Raw genomic sequence first — 18,426 nt, forward strand, 5'->3', positions numbered from 1 at the left:
CACTCTCACAACTTTTATTTCACAAGTTTTATTCAACATATTACTGGAGTTTCTAGGCAGCAAAATAAAGCAAAAATAAATAAATACATAAATTTAAAAGCTAAAATTTTTCAAATTTTATTTAAAAGATAAAAGGAATGTATATTGAATAAGAAGAAATAAAACTGTATCTGCAGATGATGTGATTATCTAAATGGAGAAAATGCCAAGGAATCTACAAAATGCTTGTAGAAATGGTATTAGTTTGTCAATGTTTTAGAGTATAAGATCAATAAAAATATCAACTGTATTTCTATAAATTAATAGCAAACATGTAGAAGTCTAAATAAAAAATGCAATGCCATTTTCAATCGATCTAAATAAAATTAAGTATTTAGATATAAGCCTAATAAGACATTTACAGGATCTCTATGTTGAAAATTACAAAATGCTGATGAAGGAAATTAAAAAAGTCCCAAACGAATGGAGAGACATACCTTGTTTGTGGATTAGAAGACGCAACATGGTAAAAATGTCAATTCTCCCCAAGTTAATAGGCTTAACACCATTACTATTAAAGTACTCTCGAGGTTTTTATAGACGTACATAATCTTATTCTAACTTTATTTGGCAAGGAGAGGCCAAAGAATAGCTAAAACAGTTTTATAAAAGAAAAATAAAATGGGAGGAGTTAATCTACCAGATTTCAAGATTTTGCAGTATTGGTGGAGGGATATATATACATCTATCAACAGAACAAAATACAGAGTCCAGAAACAGACTCACACAAATACACTCAACTTATTTTTGATGACAGTGCAAAAGCAATTCAATGAAGGAAGAATAGACATTTCAACAACAGTACTGGAACAATTGGACATCCATAGACATAAAAATGAACCTTGACCTAAAGCTCCACATCTTATACAAAAATTGAATCAAAATGGATCATAACCTTAAATTTAATAGTAGGAAATTTTCAGGAAAAAAGTAATAGGAGAAAATCTTTGGCAGCTAGAACTAGGAGAGTAATTCTTAGACTTGACACCAAAAATATGATCCATAGAAGCAAAAATTGATAAATTGGATCTCATCAAAATGAGTTCAAAAATGCTTTGTAAAAGATCCTTTTAAGCAGATAAAAAGACAAATTACACTTTGGGTAAACATATTTGAAAATCCCACATGAAACAAATGACTTGTATCTATAATATATAAAGCACTCTCAAAACTCAACTTAAAAAATATCCGATTAGAAAATGGGCAGAAGACATGAACAGATATTTCATGGGAGAGAATATACACATGGCAAACAAACACATGAAAAGATGTTCAACATTATTAGCCATTAGGAAAATGCAAATTAAGACTATAATGAGATATCAGAGAATAGCTAAATAAAAAAATAGTGACAACATCAAATGCTGGTGAGTATGTGGAAAAGTTGGATCACATTGCTGGTGGGAATATAAAATGGTTTGGCCACTCTGGAAAATAGTTTGACAGTCTCTTTTAAACCTAAAAATAGATTCCCCCTTCCGCCCAGCAATTGCACTCTTGAGTATTTATCCCAAAGAAATGAAAACTTAAGTTTATGCAGAAACTTATGCATAAATGTTCATAGCAGATTTATTTGTAACAGTCAAAAACTGGAAACTACCCAAATGTCTTGCAATGGGTGAATGGTTAAACAAATTGTGATATACTCCTCTTAGCAATAAAAAGAAACAAACTATTGATCCATGCAAAAATTGAGATGAACTTCACAGGAATGATCCTGACTGAAAAACTAAAAAAGCCAATCTTAAAAGATTAAGTAATTCATGATTATGTTTATATATCATTCTTAAAATAACAAAATTGTAGAGATGGAGACCAGATTAGGAATTCCTAGCAGTTAGAGATGGGGAGAGAAGGTGAGCGTGGCAGGAGGGAATTTTGTGGTGAAGGTACAGTTCTATATCTTGATTGTGGTATGGTTACACGAATTTACACATATAATAAAATTGAGTAAAACTATGTACACGTACACAAAATATGAATGCATGTATAACTGGTGAAATTTGAATAAGGTTTATGGACTGTACCAATGTCAATTTCCTAGTATTAATACTGTACTATATTTATGCAAGATGTCAACTTCGGGAGAAGCTGGATGAAATGTACATGGAGTTATCTGTATATTTCTCTGTAATTTCTTGTAACTCTATCATATTTCAAAGGAAGTTTTTAAAAAGTGGTTCTAGGGGCCCACCTGGTGGCATAGTGGTTAAGTGCATGCACTCCGCTTTGGCGGCCCAGGGTTCCAGGTTTGGATCCCAGGCACGCACTGACACACTGCTCATCAGGCCATGCTGTGGTGGCATCCCATATAAAGTAGAGGAAGATGGGCACAGATGTTAGCCCATGGCCAATCTTCCTGAGCAAAAAGAGGATTGGCATCAGATGTTAGCTCAGGGTTAATCTTCCTCACCAAAAAAAAAAAAAAAAAAAAAGTGGTCCTAGCCTCAGATAGTAGTAATGCGTATAGAAAGGGTTAGTGAGGTTCACGTCAGAGAGAATAAATAAACTGCTGAAAAAATCCAAGATTTGATAGCAGGAGGTTTTAGTGGTCCCAGCAAAACTAACACAGTAATTTTGATTTTAAGCCCTAAAGATATCTAAACACAATGTCTAAAAAGAGGAGTCTGGGGCTGGCCTGTTGGCATAGTGGTTATAATATTTATCCATGTCTGTGTCTGAGTATTGGTGTCTTTTAAGTGTTCTGAAAAATTCTCAAGTATTACTTCTTCAAAAATTACATTCCCTGGGACTGGCCCAGTGGTGTAGTGGTTGAGTTTGTGTGCTCTGCTTCAGCGGCCCAGGGTTCACGGGTTTGGATCCCTGGAGTGGACCTATGCACTGCTTATCAAGCCATGCTGTGGCGGGGTCCCATATACAAAATGGAGGAAGATGGGGGTAGATGTTAGCTCAGGGTCAATCTTCCTCACACACACAAAAAGAGGAGTCCAGATATTTAGCGATCGCAGCAGATTAGAGGTATGGCTTCCCAAAATGACAATGTCAAAAGAGACCATACTAATTCAATGTGTATGTTAGTTTTAAAAAGACCTATGACAATGTTTAAATGGTAAATATCTTAACCAATTATTCTAGATATCCAGCTATACCAGATGGTCCAGCAAGGTTTGCTGTGCCTTCAATCTTATAATAAAACAGTAAAACAAACACAAAACCATAAACGTCAACTACAGTTGGGCCTCCTCATAGGAAGACCAGGTTAAAAGAAGTAGCAGCAGTTGAAGAGCTTAAGCAGTGGGTCCTAAATTTGGCTGCACATTAGAATCATCTGAAGAGCTTTTTCAACATCCTCATGCCCAGGTTGCATCCCAGATCAATAAAATCAGACTGTCTGATTCTCTGAAAGCGAATTCAAACATCAGTCACTTTAAAGCTCCTCAGATGATTTCAACGTCCAAAATTGAGAACCAACGGACCAAGCAGAAGGGGATGTTCTACAAAGATCTCGTAATACACCTTTCACCCAGATTTACCTCCCGCCAAATGGGTAAACAAGGCTAGATTTTGTCCACACTTGCTTAATTTTAATTAGCACTTGAGATTTGCCCAAAACCTGGATCATGTTTCCCCCCAATTTCATGTTATTCTCCTAGCTTTTCAAACTTAGGACTTAGCAATTTCCCAGAGATTTTAAGTTCTCACGCAGGGGAAATCCTCAGCAAACCAGGACAGCCAGCCACTCTCTGTTGAAATGCACAGCATTCTAAACCACCCTGCCCCCCACTTCAGATACCAGGCGTTCTCCATTTCCACCATGCACTTGCCTGAGTCAGTCCACATCTTTCCCGGGTGACACTCTTCTGAACCCCGTAGTGAACTAGCCTAAGAACAACGTGGCCCTCTGCCAGGGCAGATGTCCTCAAACTTTAAAGTGCAGGGGAATCACCTGGGGGGTCTGTTAAAACAGAGATTCCTGGGTCCCACCAGAGTTGCTGATTCCATAAGTCTGGGGCAGAGCTCAATGACTTGAATATGGAACATGTTCTCAGGTGATGCTGATAAAGGTGTTCGGGTGACCATACTCTGAGAGACACTGTTCTAGGGGCTTGACGTATTGAGACAGTTAGTGAAGGAATCCCTTCTCAGATCCGGAGTCTAGTATCACCAGCAATTTTTTGAGGGAAGGAGTAAGTTTTGTCCTTCAATGTGCTTCCTGTTCATATGTATCAGAGCCTATTTGAAACAGAACGAAGAGGAGAAAAAAGAAATATATACATATCCTTTTGCCATATGAATTGCTCCTACTTGATATGTGTGAAAGAGGTCTGTCTCCCTATTGGACTGGTTCTCAAACTTGGCTGCTCATTTGAATTACCCAAAGAGCTTTAAAAACACTGCTGTCTGGGTTCCACCTCCAGAGATTTTGATTTAATAGGTCTAGGGAGGAGTCTGGGGCGGGCGGGAAGGTCAGAGTTTTCCAGGTGATTCTAATGGGCAGCAAATGGGTGAACTGCCTCTTGGCATCAATCCAGCTAGTGATCAGATGTAAATCTAAGACACATGGGCTATTGCTTGAGCTCTGTTGCTAAGTTCATTCCATTTTCTTTCTCCTACAGGCTTTGTACTATTGAAAATGACTGACAGTTGTATTAATTCTCTGAAATGGATAGAAATTTCCAATTAGCTTGAACAAGAGAGGGAGAAGGGGTGAATACAATAATGTGTATCATTTACTTTTTACCCTATGTGTTTAGCTAGAAGCTTTTGCAATTGAGGTCTGCTCTCCTCTTCATGCTAATGGTAATGCCTGTCCTAACGCAGCTCTCAATTTTATGAGCCCATAAGTAGACAGTATCACAAAGCATCTACCCCCTCCCCCACTGGGCCACTCTCAAGCTCCACTCCCCTTCTACAACACACACATGTACATCAATGCTCTTGAGAGCAAAATAAACATATTGACCTTCAATTCTTCTCCTTTTCGGCTTCTCTCTTATCGGGAGATGTCAGCATTTAGTGCAAGGACAAATGCTTGCTTCCCTTTGGTGAGTTATGTAGACAATGCCTTCAAAAGACAAATAGCCCTTATGGAGGGGAAAAACAATCTCTCAAAAACGTTGATGCTCAAAGGAGGCATTTTAAGTCATCTCAGCTTAGAGGTCAAATATCCGTAATAAAAATGGTAAAAGAAAAAAAGAAAGGAAGGAAGGAGGGAAGGAAGGCAGGCAGGCAGGAAGGAGGAAGGAAATATAGCTTTCTTATCCCACTGAAATAAGGCAACTTTCTTCACAAAAATGATAAAAATTCTTAAACCTTAAATTCCCTTTCCTAATGCAAAGTATGCTTTCCCTTCTTTAAACTATTCCTCTTATTTCCTTTATTATTCATGATGTTTAATTTGTGAAATAGCACATGGCTGAAAACAAAAGTTAACCTCTTACCCAGGGTGAATTAAATCTTCTTTTCCTAAGACCCGCCTTCTATGTACAATGTTGGGTTTGCCAAAGTGAGTATTTTCTCTGTTTGAAATAAGTTGCAGTGTTTTGCCTTTTCAATATAGTTAATACAACTATAACAAACATGATGCCACTTTGGTGATATTCTTCATCCAGGTAATTTTGAAATTTGACAGAATATTTTTTAAATTCTAATGGGCTTAATAATACCTTTGCAAGATTAGAAAAATAAAATAAATCCATAATGTCCGTGTGCGGTTTGCCCCTGGGGTGGATTGCCATAATGGGGGGCACATTTGAGCCTTTCCTTGAGACATTAAAAAAGCCTCCAGCAAGCAGCCCCTGGTCCTCTTCAGAGGGAGGGGGAAAGGATGTTTGATCATAACAATCCTAGGGGAAAAGAATCTTGGAAGTAAGACATCTGCTTCTGTGCCTTGTTGTTTTGCAGGATAACAGTGATTGCTTTAGCAGCTCCTATTGCCATATGTGTACAATAAGTAAATGGACATAAACTTGAATGAACACATAAAAGAAGGATAAACCCACCCAGCTTAACAAATCCACTCTCTCACCTGCTGTGCCCTGAAATGTGAAAAAAGAAATCATTGGATCATAAGGATTAGTAAAATAATAGTCTCTGTTAACAGCATTGACAGGAGGTGCGAGGATAATTTGATGTGGGGACTAACAGTCTAGCTGCTTAATTCTTAATACTACCTTCTTTCACCACTTTTCTCCAGGAATACAAATTATGTATACATTTACCTTAGAAGAAACCAAAAGTTAGTAGTCAAAACAAATTTGTTTTCTTTTTCTGTTTTGGTTTTTATCCAGTTGGAAATGAAATACAAAACTAGGTTTTCTTCATCATTCATATAGCCAATGTGGACAACATTATGGTTGTGAATTTTGATGCAGTAAGATCAGAAAATTTAAAATTGGTCTTCCCAAAAAACTAATAATTAACCAATATCGTGTATAATGCTAAAATCTTAGAGACTTTTTGATATTTAAAAATCTCTGAAAACATTAGCTAATTTCTCATCACATTTCTCATACCTCATAACTAGTTATTATTAAAAGTCCTTAATATTGTCAATGAAAATGTTTGTTCATTCTCGCTGCCACAGGAAAATCACACCATTGATGAAAGAAGTCTTATTTTGGAGTTAGCAAAACAAGGATGGGAGTAGAAGATTTTTGTATGCTAGCTTATGGTGATAATTAAATACGAAAAATAAATGGAAGAAGTTTCATGTCTTGGAGGTCATTCTAAAATGTAATTAATATCCTCAGTTTCCCTGGCTGTTAGCTTCTCATGTGTTTCCCCTCCAACAAGTTGGCTATAAGCACAGACAATGAATCCAAACAGACCCAGGTTCAAGTTCATGGCTATCTCTTACTAACTATGTGACTTTGGACAAGTTACTTAAACTTTCTAGGCCTTCATTTCCTTCCTTATAAAAGAATTCTCATAATAATCACCAGCCTCACACATGTTTTATGAGTTAAAGCAGAAATTTAAATCACTTAGTATAGGATTAGTCATATAGGAGCAATAAGAATGTTACCTGACACAATTATTATGTCTTTCCTAGCAGACTTTCCTTTGCAAGTTTTTGTTTCTTTTAATATCTTTCTTCTTCAGTATCACCTAAGTCCCTCCATTCAGCTAGTTCCTCTTACTTTCCTATTAAAAAACTACTTTCTGCCTATTTCTAACGACTTATTCCTTTTATAACTTTTCTCCTTTACCTCTTCTCAACCACCATATAAATAAGACAGATCAGGGCTCCACATCCCTATGGGTACATTTTTAGGCCCTAAGAGGAGCTCTAGAAATTACTTCATGTAATCAGATGTTTTTGCAAAATTTTCAGAAGATATCTAACTTCAATCAGACAAGGCCACTGTCTCTTTCTTTTCCAATTTTCCCTCCATTGTATTCTCCTTGTTTCTCATTCTATGCCATTATATTAGAATGGCCACAGGATTTTGGGGGATCTGGCTAAGGGGAAATTTGAGTTGAGGCTATTACGTGATTTTCGGACACTACCATATATAATTGACTATATACCGTCTCGCTATAGGAATGACTTCCAGAAATACTTCTACTGCCCACTCCATTGACTTAACTAGCAGTAAGACACAGAGGGACAAGGACAAAGGCAATTTTACAACACGTCCACGTCTTACAGTTCACAGCTCTGAAAGCATGATAGTTTGGAGAAGGAAAATAGAATTGAAAAGTATGAAGCCAGAAGATGTTCTCTGTAAAATTATTTCGATCGTCGAAGGTGTAAAGTATAAGTAAAAGTTTTAGTTCTCATCAATGCTTTGTCAAAACAGACATTTTCTCTGGTAAAAATGTGTTCGGTTGATAATGTAATATGTGTGTGTTTTTATATATATATATATACGTATATATAATGGGAATGGTATCAAAGAGTATTTATCAGAATTCCTATAACGCACAAATCTGTAGTAGTAGTGAAATCAGTAATGCTTTTGAAATAGTATTTGTGACGAAGTAATCTACAGAGGTTTTCTCAAATTTAACAAGTAATAAAAATTAATGTGAAATTATCAATAATAAATTGTGAAAATGAAATAAACCTTTCTAAACTCTTAAAAACTAAAAACAAATTCTAATCAACCATTTTAAAAGAAATTATGTATATAAAATACATAATTTATTTCTTAGTATATATATAAAATACATACATTGTCATATGAGGAGGCAATTAAAGATTATGAAGATAAAAGAGTAGGAAAAAATTTTATAGAGATATATCAGGAAGTAGTTAATTTTTCAAACGTTATTTTTCTAGATTTTGTGATATCTGTGATATTTGACAACATTTTTAAATTTATAATTTGAAGAACCTCCACTTCCAGGTAGGATGAAATATTTTGAAGTAAAACGAGGTTCCCACTGAGAAAAACAATGAAAGCCAGATAAAGTGGCCAGCATTCCATCAAAAAGTTCTAGACACACCAAGAGATAGAGTCATATGACTAAAATTCCAAGAGAAGAATAAACAATAGAAAGAGATTTATATAAGAAATTTGTGTTATCAGGCAAAGACCTTAAAATAATCAGGATTAACATGTTCAAGAAAATAGATTAAAATATGGAAAATGGATGAAAAGAGGAATTTTTTCAAAGCATTGGAATATATAAAAGATAATCAAAAGAGCATTCTAAAACTAAAAGTATGATAACTGAATTTAAGAAGTCAATAGATTGATTTATGAGCAGAAAACATGGCCAGAGAACTGACAGGTCTCTCAGAGAGCAGAGAAGGGATAAAATGGCAAAGACAGGAAGAAGCATAAAAGATTGTGAAACATGGGGAAAAGGTTCAATAAAAGTATAATTAAGTTTGACAAAAGAAGAAGAGAATAAGGCAGTAGATAAATTTAAGGTAAAATGGCCAAAATTTTCCAAAGTTGGTGAAAGGCTCCAATGCACAGATTCAAGAAGTTATGAAAACCCTGAATAGAATAAATACAAGGGAAATTATATCTAGGCACATCACAGTAACAATCCTTAAAACCAAAGAGAAACCTTAAAGCAGCTGGGGCAGTGGGAGAGGAGAGAAAAATACAGTGTCTTCAAATTAACAGCAAAATAAACCTGGAAGTTGAGTTCTCAACAGGGACAATGGAGGCCATAAGAAAATACAATGGATATTAAAGTAATAGAAAAAGAAAAAGCCAAACTGGAATTTCTTTACCAAACAAAAAATCCTTCAAAAATTAAGATAGAATGAAGACAATTTCAGAGAATTCAGATAATATTAGAGAATGATAAATTATGAGAATTTATTATGAACAATCCTTTACTAAAAAAAATACTCAAGGGAGTTGTGAAAGAAAAAAAAAAAATGATCCCACACAGAAATATGGAACGCAAAAAGCATGGGCAAATATGTGAGTAAATATAAATGGACTTTGACTATATAAAAGAAATAAAATAATGCCTTATAGGTTTTAAAATATACATAGGCCAAAATGGATAAAACAAAATAAAAGGATAGGAATAGGAAAAAGTATGCTAAAGTGTTCCAAAGCTCTAGATTTATTATAGAAATGGTAAAGAAAAAAAATAATAAACAGCAATACTTCTAGTTTGCATGTCATGATTCCTATAACAGCCATATAAAAATATGTATAGTAATAACAAAATTCAATTAAAAATTTAAAAGAGGCAAAGTGAAATTTAAAAACATATTTTATTAATTCAAATTAGAAAAAAGTAAAAGGACCCAAAACATCAAAAGATAAAAAATAAATAACATATTAGCTACTGATCCAAACGTTTCAATGACAAGAAAACAATAAATGAACTAAATACACCATATATGGTGTCATGCATCACTTAGTGATGGTGATACATTCTGAGAGATGCCTCATTAGGTGATTTGTCATAGTGATAACATCATAGAATACACTTACACAAATATAGATGGTACAGCCCACTACATACCTGGGGAATATGGTACTAACCTTGTAGGACTACCATAATATACGTGGTCCATCATGACTGAAACTTCCTTATGTGGTGCATAACTGTACAAGACAAAGTTTGTAATATTAAATTAAAACATATATACTTAAAAAGTCTTTTTTGCTGCTTGGAAGTGACTCACTTGTATTATAAGGACACACAATGATTATAAATAAGCGTAAAGAAGAGGACTAAAAATTATATACCATGAAAGAAAGAAAGAAAAGAAATACAGTACTGTGTGTAGCTATTTTAATATCAAAGTAAACTTTAAGAAAAATTTATTTACTGAAAAATATCATAATGATAAAGATAAAAATACAACAGGAAGATATCAAAACTCTAAATTTGTAGGCATTCAGAAACTTTGATTCAACATATATAAAGCAAACCTTTACAAAACTAAAATAAAAAATAGGCATATTAACAATCTTAATAATAGAATTTAATACACTTCTCTGAATAGCTGATAGAACAAACAGGCAAAATATCAGTGTACAAAAGACCTGCACAAACAAAATTTAAAAATTGATCTAACTACATTATGTACAATAGTGCAGACAACTAGTACAGAATACACGTTTTTTGCAAGTGCATATAGACCATTACCAAATTTAAACTATGTAGTTTCAGAAATCAACTCTCAATAAATATTAAATGGTTGAAATCAATCAAAGTATATTATCTAACCACAGTAAACTTAAGATAAAAATCAATAATTCAAATACAGCTAGGAAATCCTCAAGTTCTTGGAAATTAGTGATAAACTTCTAAAAAAAAAGGCTGCTGAGTCAAGGAAAAAGTAACAACAAAAATAACAAAAAGATTGTAAACCAAATGATAATAGAGATAGAATATAGAACTTAAGAAAATTTGTGTACTTCAGTATGAGCCGCAATAAAATAAGATTTAGAGACAAATACACATAGAAAAAGATGATGGAATGAAAATCAGTGATCTCATTCTTCAGCTAAAGAAGCTAGAAAAAGAATGGCAAATCAAACCCAAGTAAAAAAGTAGAAGAAATGACAAAACCTGTCTGTTTTTCAGTCTATGAAACAATAGTTTTCAGACACTAAACAGCAGGCAGCATAAAACTGTTAATCCAGAGAAAAAGGAAACAAACCAAAAAAACCCTGTGATTGTAACAGCTCACTGCCTGGGATCAGTTTCCAGATTGCTGTCCAGGGAGGAGAAATCCAAACAAACCTTGGAAGAATTGCTGAGTTGAATAGATAGAGATCTTATCTCAGGGAAGCCAAAGCAGCTAGAATTTGTTGGACTGACTACCGAAAAGTGGGAGCTGCAGTAACAAAGATCTCTGAAGATGTGTAGTGAGGACCTCTTGAGTATTTGGATGAATATTTACCTGCACATGATTGAGAGGAAACTACTGAAGGTCAGGGAAAGAACCATTAGAAAGAGTAAGCAGAATAATTCGCAAACATCACATAGGAGTGAGAATAGTTTGTCTACATCCCAGCCAGAGTAGAAAAACCTTGTAATATAATGGGTATCAGCATCCACAAAAGAGTGTAAGAAATAATTTAGCCATATACTAAAGGGTTTTCTGTGATCCACTCTAAAATGTTTAAAAGCGTGCCTTGGAAAGATTGAACCATTGCCAAGCAACTTAGCTGCATGTCTGTATAATATCCAACATCCCCTTAGGGAATACAACAAAAGCCAACAACATAAAATTCACATTGTCTGACCTACAATAAAAAATTTCTTGGCTTGCATAAGAACAAACAGGGAAAAAAAAAAAAAAAACCTGAGAGAAGAATTAGTCAATAGAAATAGATCCAGAAATAACACAGATGATAAAAGTAACTATTATAAATATGCTCCATATATTCAAGAATGTAGAAAAAAGTGAGCATGATGAAGAGAGAAATGGAGAAAATTTAAAGAAGATTCAAATGAAACTTCCAGAGATTAAAAATAAAATACCTGAAATGAAAAACCAAACAAATCAACATTGGAAGAGATTATCAGCAGACTACACCACAGAAATAAAGATCTGTGAACTTGGAGATATAAAAATAGAAATTATCCACAATAAAGCACACAGAGAAAAAAGACTATCTTTTGGGTGATGTTAATGTTCTATATGGTTGTAAGAGATAGGGTTAGAATGACAAGACAAAATAAATATGGAATACTTAAAATATTTGATTAAAAAAAAAGAAGTCAGGAAAGGAAGCACAGAGTAACAAAAACAAATGAAACAAATTAAAATAAATAGGAAAAAGGGCAGACCTGAATACAACTGTATCAAGAGTTACATTAATGGGCCGGCCTGGTGGTGCAAGCAGTTAAGCGCACGCACTCCGCTGCAGCGGCCTGGGGTTCGCTGGTTTGGATCCTGGGCATGCACCAATGCACTGCTTGTCAACCCACGCTGTGGCAGCATCCCATATAAAGTGGAGGAAGATGGGCATAGATGTTAGCCCAGGGCCAGTCTTCCTCAGCAAAAAGAAGAGGACTGGCAGCTGTTAGCTCAGGGCCAATCTTCCCGACAAAAAAAAAAAACCCACAAGCAAGGAATTACATTAAAAGTAAATGTACCAAATGCTCAAATTAAAAGGCAAAGATTGTCAGACTTGATAGAAAAGTCACAATCAACTACATGCTGTCAACACAAATTTCACTTTCACTACAAAGACACATATAATTTGAATGTAAAATCATAGAAAAGATATACCTTGCAAAAGTAATCATAAGCAACCTGGAGGGACTACATTAATATCAAACAAAATAAATTTCAGGACAAGAAGTATTACCAGAGACAGAGAGTGACACTTCATAATGATATAAAGGTCAATGAATCAGGAAGATATAACAATTACAAATGAATATGTGTTTAATAATAGAGCTTCAACATATATGATGCAAATATTTATAGAACCAAAAGGAGAACTAGATAAGTACACAATCATAGTTTTAGACTTTGACACAAGATTAATTGCACAGACAACTAAAAAAAATCAGTAAGTATACTATTAATTACTTAACTCACTTGACATTTATAGTACACCACATCCAATAACTGCAAAGTACATATTTTTTTCAACTGCAAATGAACTACTCACCAACATAAATCTTACACTGACCAGTAAGAGACAGGATCAGGATGATGTCTACAGATAAATGTACTGGCCTTCCTTCTCCCCAACGGACTGTTCTGACATGTTTTAGCATTATAAGGACCTCCCTGGAGACATCCCTTTGACAGAGCAACTGGTTGTGTTTCCTTGCGAAGTTTGGTAACACATCAACTTGTGTTGCTTTTCCTTAATTCCTGCATCACTACACTTTTTCCTCACTCTCATTACCTTGAGTTTGAACCTTCCATGTAAGCTTTGCCTCAGGCTCAGAGAACTGAAACAAAGACACTACGAATGAACAGTAGCAGCAGCTGCCATTGCTAACTACTCTGTGCCCAACATTGGTTAGTCTATGGGGTACAGGATAAAGAAGACATGGTTACTTACTTTGAGAATTCATAATCTAATGAGACACATGTAGATGTAAAACAATCACAAAACTACCTAACTACTGAACATGACTAAAACTTCCAAATCCATCAGCACTGATTTACAAAAGATCAAAATTTTCACTAATTGTGACATCTTAAGTGCACCAGTAATTTTTACTTCATATCCCCTCACTGTGAGTCCTGATTATTTTTCCATACCCAGCTTCAGAGAGCCGAAAATACATTACTGATAATTAGTGTTAGAGCGGCTTTCAGCTGGGAAGTTATCTCATCAATATTCCAATCCAAGACATTGGTCAGAGATTTGTGTATAAACATCGGATTTTGCTGCATTTACTGAATAGGAGAGCAGGGAAACCTCAGTGCCCTGTGTCATATTGCACTTCTTTATAAAACCTTTTCATTGCTTTGAGTGAGCCAAAGCAGATCAGGCAATAGCTCTGCTCTCTGCCAATTTGGTCACTGGCTTATAGCATTTAAGTCATTAATCTGTAAAGTGCTTTGGAATACATGGAATATAGAAGTATTTGATTTTACACACTGCTTCTTATCTCCTGGGTTTCCCCCAGCACTTTGCAAAGTAATTAATTAAATTAAATTACTGGGCATACAATGACTTTGCAAGCAAATGGAAAATGCAGCATACCCTTAGTAGTTTACATAAAGATCAGGTTTATTCCTGGGAAGAATATAAGATTCATATATTTGATAAATATTTATTGAAATCACACTATGTTCCAGGCATTATTCTAGGCACTAAAATCTTATGAATGGTGGTGCTGAGAAATGCAATTTAAAAATAAATGAATAAATAAACAAGTCAGGTAAGGCAGAAAATAGTTTTAGTTGGGTATTCAAGAAAGCGCTTCATGTGAATGTGCATTTGCACTGAGCTTTGAATGAAAAGGAAGAAGCTGCCTATGAATATCTGGGAGAGAGTATTCAAGGCAGAAGGGACTACTATGGTGTTTCTCAAACTGTCTTCACAGTTTGCTGCAGCCTGAACACCTCCCAAGTCTAAAAAGGGAGCAAAGTTTGCCTTTATATCAAGTGCCCCTAAGAGACAGAAAGCCATGTCCATCTAAGAAAATCATCCTGAGCTCTACCACTGTTTGACTCTGTGAAAGCAAGTTGCCCAACATTTCTCCAATGTGGAAATAAAGGAAAGCTATTCAACTTCCTTTTCCCTTTCCTCTGTGATCAATAAAATGTAGGTTGGAGATTGTCCTGAAAAAAAAAGAGAGAAAAGTCGCCTTTCTAGTATACTGGTCAAATAAAGACACCATGTATAAGTTGACTTGACCCTAAACGAATGGGCTAATAGTAAACTGTTTACTTCAGCCAAAACCCAAAGCTGTTTTAGTTGTGGGAAATCATCATCTCAAAATACTTAGTGTATGTTCTTTTCTAGACAACGCACTGATTGTCAGATGGAATACAAAAATAAATCAGACCTACCCTCTGCTCTTAACGTTGTTCCAAATCCAGTGGAAGAGGCAGACACAACAAATAAATAATTATAATGTAATGTTGCATAGAATGTGCGATGAGAGCATAGAGGGAAAAATATACTAATTCACCCCAGAAGGAGAAAGGAAGGCAACATATAAATACTACTTGACGTGCATCAAAGGACAAAGAAAAGTTAATCAGTTAGAGAGGACAATGAAAAGACTTATGTGGTCTGTTCAGCAGTTTGGATTATTTTCTTTGGGAAAAGCTATCAGAGATTTTATATATATATATATATGGTAAGACAATTCCCGTGGCAGCCTTGGTTGTTATATGGAATAAAAGAAAGGACTGAAGACAGCACGTTCAATAAGATAGTCCAGGATACTTAAGGATAAAGCCCTAGTTAAGGGGGTGACAGTAGCAGTAGAAGTGGCAGTAAAGAGAAATCGTCACGTTCAAGACGTATTTTGTCAGTGAAAGTCTAAGATCTAATATCTGGTTGCATATAGGAGATGGATAGAAGCAGAGGGAGAAGTTTAAGTTAACTCCAGAGGTTCTAGTGGAGTTGGGGCTGCCATCACCCAATGTAGGAGACTCAAAGGGAAGGTCATAATCAGAGGAAAAGATAATTGGTGAGAAAATAGCAAACTTCCAGTCTCTCTATCACCTTATGCATGCTTTGTTTTTCTGATCAAATACTTAGCAACATTTCCTTCAAGGGGAAAGCCACTAATCTGATTGGTCAAATTAAATAACATAGCTCAAGCCACATTTACAGTGAGTAGTTCCTCCCTAATTAAAAATGTCATGCTCACAGGCTCTCTCCTCTTACACTCCTGAATGCATTGGTCATTCCTCCAAGGTTTCTGTTCCATATAGTGGACCAGAGATGATGTCAGCCCAGAATTGAGAGGTTGGCATGGGACTATGTCAGCCCCACTTAGAACTCTGGCATAAGTCACACCTCAATGCAGCTTTACAGAGAGCTCTACATGGACTCCTGGGAGTAAACTGGGTCATAATAATGTGATTCTGTTTTTCATTTTGTTTTTACTCCTTGCTTAAACCTTCCCTGGCCACTCTGACAAACAAATTTTCAGGCATTCCTGGGGCCACTCACTGATTTTAATTCCATTTCATGTCATCCAGATTCCCAATAAAATTACTAACAAGAAGGGGGGAAATTTGGAATGTGGTGAGTTTCAGGTGCCTGAAATATCCAGGTAATGGAATCCAGTAAATAGCAGGTAATTTGGATCTCAAATATGCCAGTAGAATAGCAGAGTAAGCTCAATTCAATGTAATTCTCCTACTAGAAACACATGTAAATTCTGGATGAATTTTGAAAAAATTAAAAGCACGTAGCTGAGATTAAAAGAAGAAAGGGACATCACCAGGTTTCAGAAACTGAGAGAGAAATTAAAGCCAAAGAGATAAGAGCACACTGATGTCTACAGGTTCCGTTCCTCATTCTAGGACATACGCAGACAGGGGCTGGAGCTAGAAATCTAACATCGCCTGAGGTCAGAAGTCTAGACTCGGGATGGAAGAATATGGAGATGCTGGCACAGATATTCGGCATAAAGTCTGTGAGGAGCTGCTCAGTCGATTAAAAGGGCTGGAAGAAGTGACGAGAAAGACTGACAACTGTCTAAGGCCTCCAAGTAGAGAAAAAACACATCAACACCTTTGAAAAATAGGCCTGTCATTATCAAAGTTGTGATGTCCAGGCTGTCACTTACCTGTATGCCGTGTTTGAATCAGAAATGGCATAGTGAGTAAATTTTTAAAAACCTGATACAGGGTGGATATTGGAATAAATGCTAGGAGCTGATCAGACACAAAAATAAAATTAAAATTACTCTAAAAGGACATTTTAACAAAACAGAGCAGACAGTATCCCAACCAGAAAGAAATAATGGTCCTAGGCGGAGTCAAGATGGCGGCGTAGGCAGACTCTGAACTCACCTCCTCCCGCGGACACAGCCAATTTACAACTACTCGTGGAAAAATTACCCCTGAGACAGAACTGAAAACTGGATAAGAGGAACTCCTGCAACAGCGGACAATCCTAACTGGGGTAGAAGAGGCAGAGACTCCCTTCCGGAGAGGAAAAACGCCGCCTTCACAAGCCGCCAGCTTCACGGCCGCCGGGAGCAGCTCACAGGTCCGCAGCCTCCCTGGAGGCGCGGGGCCCTGAGCCGGGGAGCGCCCCCGCTGTGGGCATTTTGTGGACCCAGCACAATCGACACCAGTGGCATAATATCTGACCTTGCCTGCTACTAAAGCATTGGGGAATACCCCCAGAAAACCCGGTTCACAAAGAAACTAAAACTGGCTCTTAAAGGGCCCGCGCACAAACTCACCCGTTCCAGAAAGCATCCTAAAATCACCAGAAAGAAAGGTGCACACTGCTTTGGTGACAAGAGACTCACCTAATAGGCCCTGAGTGCATCTCGGTGAGGGGTGAGACCTCGCCAGGGACTGGGACATTGGCGGCGGCCATTGTTGTGGCCTGGTGTGAGCGTGCTGACACAGACGCCATTGGAGTTTTCCCTGAGACCTGCTAGCCCAGGGTCTGCTCCACCCGCTAGAGCACCGATTTAATCCAGCTCAGCCATGGCAGGCAGCCCACCCTAGAGACTGGCCCCACCTAACAACAAGCCCTCAGGCAACGTGTGGGCCTGCATAGATTGGTGACTGGATTTTCTGCAGCCTGGCAACTGAGCTGACTTGAGCGGGGCAGGGTGTGCACAAGGAGCGGGTGGAGAGTGTGGGGTGGTGGCGGAGTGTGTGGGGCTCCCGCCGTGGAGAGACTGGGTCCGCTTGGGGAGGGCGGGGGCCTCGCACGGGGCAGGACTGTGTTGACTGTATGTGTGGACCTCTGGGCGGCAGGGCTTGTCAGCTGCAGAAGACTTGTGCTTCTCAAAGACCCACATAGGAGGTTTGCCCCACCTTCCAAAGCCTGAAAAAATTGGGTGCTCCTGTGCCTGAGGCCAGCGCCACCCAGCTGCAATCCTCAGAGAGCTGACAAGAGACCTAATAGGCTAGAGGTTTACAGCAATTCTAAGGCCCTGAGCCTAACAACCTGCCACACTGGGGGCCTACTCACTTAAAAGAAATACTGCAACACAAATGTGGTATTAGAACTTACAGCCAACTGTGCTGGGGCTCCCCACACCTGATAAAGAGACTGAAGGGCCCACAACAACTACAAGCAGCTGAGCATTACAACAGCTGGCCAGGAGCATAACTCAGCCTCCCTGGGCGCCTATAGGGAGAGCTAACAGGCCACAATAGAAGGACACATGTAGCCCACATAGGGGCCACCCCTGGAACATTGAGAACTGAGGGAAGCACACTGGAAGCCTCCTAAGCCATCACTTACATAAGGTCACCTATCCAAGAGCAGGAGACGTAGCTGACCTACCTAATACATAGACACAAGCACAGGGAAAGAGGCAAAATGAGGAGGCAAAAGAATACATTCCAAGTAAGGG

At 37.2% G+C, this 18,426-nt stretch overlaps 1 long non-coding RNA gene across 1 annotated transcript in view; it reads right to left on the bottom strand.

Annotated features, from left to right (window-relative positions):
- LOC147914361 (uncharacterized) overlaps window positions 1-17,698 on the bottom strand; it is a 62,711-nt gene extending 45,013 nt beyond the window's left edge. Inside the window, exons 1-2 of the long non-coding RNA XR_015555303.1 lie at window positions 17,362-17,698; window positions 9,969-10,031 (exon numbers count right to left, since the gene is read on the bottom strand). This is a non-coding gene — a long non-coding RNA (uncharacterized LOC147914361). The remainder of the gene's footprint in view (window positions 1-9,968; window positions 10,032-17,361) is intronic.
- Between the last annotated feature and the right edge of the window lie 728 nt (window positions 17,699-18,426).

This window comes from Ceratotherium simum, chromosome 20, assembly GCF_057802395.1.
Source record: "Ceratotherium simum simum isolate JZ-2026a chromosome 20, ASM5780239v1, whole genome shotgun sequence".
In the NCBI taxonomy this organism is placed as follows: Eukaryota; Metazoa; Chordata; class Mammalia; order Perissodactyla; family Rhinocerotidae; genus Ceratotherium; species Ceratotherium simum.